The following is a 5,805-nucleotide window of genomic DNA, read 5'->3' on the forward strand; positions in this document are numbered from 1 at the left end:
TGTAGTATAGTTATCCCTCAGTATCCGAGGGGGCTGGTTCCAAGACCCCCAATGTATACCCAAATCTGCGGGTTCTCAAGTTCCATAAAATGACATACTATTTGGCCAGGCGCAGTGGCTCATGCCTGTAGTCCCAGCACTTTGGGAGGCTGAGACGGGTCGATAACAAGGTCAGGAGATCGAGACCATCCTGGCTAACACGATGAAACCCCGTCTCTACTAAAAATTAAAAAAAGGAGGCAAGCATGGTGGCGGGTGCCTGTAATCCCAGCTACTCGGGAGGCTGAGGCAGGAGAATGGGGTGAACCCTGGAGGCGGAGCTTGCAGTGAGCCAAGATGGTGTCACTGCACTCCAGCCTGGGTGACAGAGCAAGACTCTGCCTCAAAAAAAAGAAAAAAAAGGACATACTATTTGCACATAACCTACACACACCCTTCCATATACTTTAAATCATCTCTAGATTACTTATAATATCTAACATAGCATCAATGCTATGTAAATTATTATAATATAATTTTATTTGTATCTTTATTCTTCTGATTTTTATTTATTTTCCAATATTTTTGATCTGCAGTCGGTTGAATCCAAGAATACAGAACCTGTAGACACAGAGAGTAGACAGTGTGCCCATTCTAGCAGGCCTATATTTAGGTGCCAAGCAGAGAAGAAGGAGGGGTTGCTGAGGTGGAAGGAAAACCAGAAGCATGGATGTCGGTGAGCCTCGAGAAACAAATGCTCAAGAATGAGAGGAGGGAAGGCTCACATGAGGGCCATTAGACCTAGCAAATTTTAGTGAAGTGTTAAAAATAAGAGCACAGTTGGAATAGGCTGAGAAGAAAATGGAGGGGTAAAATACTGATGCTTTACTGTGTCAGGGAGCAGAGAAATTAGACTATTGCTGAAGGGGAACCAAGGCCAAGAGAGAGTTTTTTTTTAAAGACAGGGAATATTATATGTGTCTGTTCTTCAAAGAATGAATTAGAGAAGTAGAAATGTATCGTTAGGGAGAAAAGAGGCAGCTATTTTCAGAATCACATGTCCTTGAGCAGGAGATGGGATCTTGCTTGGTGCTTGGGCTTTGATGAGCCTCTCAACATCGTTTTATTGTAACTGAAAGGACTGATGGCTCACACCTGTAATCCCAGCACTTTGGGAGGCCAAAGTGGGAGGACTGCTTGAGGCCAGGAGTTGGAGACCATCCTGGACAACATAGTGAGACCCCATCTCTACAAAAAAAAATTAACTGGGCATGGTGGTGTGCCTGTAGTCTTAGCTACTTGGGAGGCTGAGGCAGGATTTACTTGAACCCAGGAGCTCAAGCTTACAATGAGCTATGATTGTTTCACTGCACTCCAGCCTGGGAGACACAGCCAGACCCTATCTCAAAAAAAAAAAAAAAAAAAAAGGCAGAGCCTGAGCATAAGGATGCAAGTCAGTGGGGGGTGTTGTGGTGACTGATCAGGTAGTTATGACTTCATCTGTTCTTTTCTATGAAGTATGTGCTGGGGAAGGACTGGAGGCCTTCCTAAGTGAGGAGGTGGGCTGGAGAGCCAGCACTCCCTTTAAAGTCGTTCTCATTTCTTGTTTCCTTTCCCATAGTGCCCTCTTTTCATAAGGAGTATAAAGGAGTTTTTTTCCTTGGAGGTATAGTTCACAAAAGCTAATTCTTTGCTACATGAAAGAATGTTTACGCATTTGCTTATATATAATAAACATAATGTTTTTGGGGTTTTTTGCTCAATGTTTTTTCATTTCTTATTAGGTTTACAGTCAAACTTGGGTTCAAATTTATGGAGGAAAGATGCGATTTGTAACAACACTACACCTTCATTGATTCAACAAATACTTACTGAGTTCACACTGGGTATCAGGCACCCTTCTATAACATTAAGACAAACTCCCTGGCCACAAGATGTTCACAGGTGACCAACAGGAGACAGGCTGAACTATATTGTGAGAGAAGATAACCAGTACTATGAACAAGAGGAGAACAGAGGGGAATGGAGAATGTGGGGGCAGGAGGGTTGGAATTTTAAAGCAGAGGTCGAGGTAAGCCTCACTGAGAAGGTGACAGTTGAGCAAAGATTTAAAGGACATAAGCGGCCAGGCGCAGTGTCTCACACCTGTAATCACACTTTGGGAGGCCAAGGGGAGGTGGATCACTTGAGGTTAGGAGTTCGAGACCAGCCTGACCAACATGGTGAAACCTCATCTCTACTAAAAATGCAAAAATTAACCGGGCATGGTGATGGGTGCCTGTAATCCCCAGCTACTCTGGAAGCTGAGGCAGGAGAATCGCTTGAACCCAGAAGGCAGAGGTTGCCATGAGCCAAGAGCGGCAGCCGGCCCCGGGCAGTGAGGGGTTTAGCACCTGGGCCAGCAGCTGCTGTGCTCGATTTCTCGCTGGGCCTTAGCTGCCTCCCCGCCAGGCAAGGCTTGGGAACTGCAGCCCACCATGCCTGAGCCTCCCCCACAAGCGCCACCCCCTGCTCCACGGCGCCCAGTCCCATCGACCCCGCCCATGGGCTGAGGAGTGCAGGCGCACTGCGGGACTCGCAAGCAGCTCCATCTGCGGCCCAGGTGCGGATCCACTGAGTGAAACCAGCTGGGCTCCTGAATCTGGTGGAGACTTCGAGAATCTTTCTGTCTAGCTAAGGGATTATAAATGCACTAATCGGCACTGTGTCTAGCTTGGCGTTTGTAAACACACCAATTGGCACTCTGCATATAGCTAATCTAGTGGGGACAGAGAAAACTTTGTCTAACTCAGGGATTGTAAACACACCAATCAGCTCTGTAAAATGGACCAACCAGCACGATGTGGGCGGGGCTAGATAGGAGAAAAAAAGCAGGCTGTCTGAATCAGTGGCAACCTGCTCAGGTCCCATTCCACTCTCCAAGTGTGTCTGGAATTGAGGGGCTTATTGGCCTCACTGACTTCAAGAATGAAGCTGCAGACCCTCGCTGCGAGTGTTAGCAGTTCTTAAAAGCGGCGTATACTGGAGTTTTCTCCTTCTGGTGGGCTCATAATCTCACTGGCTAAAGAGTGAAGCTACAGACCTTTCCTTCTGGTGGGCTCGTAATCTCACTGGCTAAAGAGTGAAGCTACAGACCTTCACAGTATTTCACAGTATTAACAGCTCTTAAGGTGGTATGTCTGGAGTTATCCATTTTTCCTGGTGGGTTCAGTGGTCTCCTCAGCTTCAGGAGTGAAGCTGCTAGGCCTTCACAGTGAGTATTATAGCTTACAAAGGCAGTGTTGAACCCAAAGAGCAAAAGAACAAAGCTTTCACAGCATAGTCAGAGGACCTGAGCAGATTGCTACTACTAGGCTCAGGGCAGCCTGCTTTTATTCTCTTATCTGGCCCCACCCACATCCTGCTGATTGGTAGAGCCGAGTGGCCTGTTTTGACAGGGCGCTGATTGGTGCGTTTACAATCCCTGAGCTAGACACAAAGGTTCTCCACGTCCCCACCAGATTAGCTAGATACAGAGTGTCAATTGGTGCATTCACAAACCCTGAGCTAGACACAGGGTGCTGATTGGTGTCTTTACAATCCCTGAGCTAGACATAAAGGTTCTCCACGCCCCACCAGACTCAGGAGCCCAGCTGGCTTCACCCAGTAGATCCTGCACTGGGACCGCAGGTGGAGCTGCCTGCCAGGCCTGTGCCATATGCCAGCACTCCTCAGCCCTTGGGTGGTCGATGGGACTGGGCACCGTGGAGCAGGGGGTGGTGCTCGTCCGGGAGACTCCGGCCACACAGGAGCCCATTGGCAGCGGGGGGGGGGGGGAGGCTCAGTCATGGCGGGCTGCAGGTCCCGAGCCCTGCCCCGTGGGAAAGCAGCTAAGACCTGGTGAGAAATCAAGTACAGCAGCTGCTGGCCCAAGTGCTAAGCCCCTCACTGCCCTCGGCCCTGCCCGGCTGGTCGCTCCAAGTTTGGGGCCCACCAAGCCCACGCCCACTCGGAACTCACGCTGGCCTGCAAGCGCCGCCCGCAGCCCCGGTTCCCGCCCACGCCTCTCCCTCCACACCTCCCTGCAAGCTGAGGGAGCTGGCTCCCGCCTTGGCCAGCCCAGAAAGGGGCTCCCACAGTGCAGCGGTGGGCTGAAGGGCTCAAGTGCCACCAAAGTGGGAGCCCAGGCAGAGGAGGTGCCGAGAGCGAGGGCTGTGAGGATTGCCAGCACACTGTCACCTTTCAGAAGCTTTGTTTTTTGCAATAAACCTTGCTGCTGCTCATTGCTTTTATGAGCTGTAACACTCACCCCGAAGGTCTGCAGCTTCACTCCTAAAGCCAGCGAGACTATGAACCCACTGGGAGGAATGAACAACTCCAGACGTGCCACCTTTTAGAGCTGTAACACTCACTGTGATGGTCTAGTAGCTTCACTCCTGAGCCAGTGAGACCACGAATCCACCAGAAGGAAGAAACTCGGAACACATCCGAACACCACGAAAGAACAAACTCTGGACTTTAAGAACCGTAACACTCAGCACGAGGGTCTGCGGTTTCATTCTTAAAGTCAGTGAGACCAAGAACCCTATTCCAGACACAGCTCTGACATAGAGTGGCAACATTGGTAGCATGCACAGGAGCAGAGGCAGCAGCAAAGTGAGAAGAGGCCCTCCACTTATGCTGGGCGCCCTAGTAGCAGCAGCAACACAGCAGCGGTGCCACTGGTGGCCTGGCAGAGTGGAATTGGGTTGATTCAGCCCAGCATCATCAGGCTGTGACTTTAGCAGACTGTAGGTAGTGATGGCAGTGGGTCCAAGCTGCATTTACAGCCCCCAGGACAAGGAGACCTGAAGCAGAAACAATGCAGGGTAGAACAGCAGATGTCCTAGGCCAGTAGTGTATGGAATCTGGAACCAGATAGCCTTGTTCAAATCTTGCACCTGCCATTTGCTAGCTTTTTGAAGCCTTGAGTAAATTACTAACCTCTCTGGGTCTGTTTTCTCCTCAGTAAATAATATCCAGCTCATAGAGATGTTTAGAAAATTAAATGAAAAAGCACAGTTCTAAGGAGATGATTGACAATAGTAAGCATATGATTTATTTCCTCATCTTTATGACATCTCACACTGGTCCAGTCCAAGATTACCTAATATTCAGATTAATTTCATGAACTGCTATATTACTCCAGCAACAAATCCAAAATAGATGAAAAGGAAACTAAAGAAAACTGGACAGCCATTGCTGCACCTATTGTATAGTTACAAATGCTGACTACATACCAAAACACCGTTTAGGTGACTTGTAATTCTGGAATGTCACATACGAATTTAAGAATTGCTGGCCAGGTGCAGTGGCTCACACCTGTAATCCCAGCACTTTGAGAGGCCCAGGCGGGTGGATCAACTGAGGTCAGGAGTTCGAGATTAGTCTGGCCAACATGGTGAAACCCCGGTCTCTAGTAAAAATACAAAAATCAGCCGGGCGTGGTGGTGTGCGCCTGTAGTCCCGGCTGCTTAGGAGGCTGAGGCAGGAGAATCACTTGAACCCGGGAGGCGGAGGTTGCAGTGAACAGAGATGGTGTCGCCTGGGCGACAGAGGAAGACTTTGTCTCAAAAAAACAATAATTTAAACATTGTCATTACTTAACCAGGGAGAGGGTGTGGGCAGGCAGGGAACAAAGATTTTCCACTGTATATTTTCATGGTTTTTCCTTTGAACAATGTCCTCTCTTCCAACAAAATTTTTTGCTTTTAAGTGCCACATAAAGGCAGCTCGTGTTCCTTACATCGCCGTTATCAAGAGGATCGTCATTCAAATAAACTAACCACTGACAATGATAATTAATTG

Source organism: Symphalangus syndactylus, chromosome 23 (assembly GCF_028878055.3).
Source record: "Symphalangus syndactylus isolate Jambi chromosome 23, NHGRI_mSymSyn1-v2.1_pri, whole genome shotgun sequence".
Classification (NCBI taxonomy): Eukaryota; Metazoa; Chordata; class Mammalia; order Primates; family Hylobatidae; genus Symphalangus; species Symphalangus syndactylus.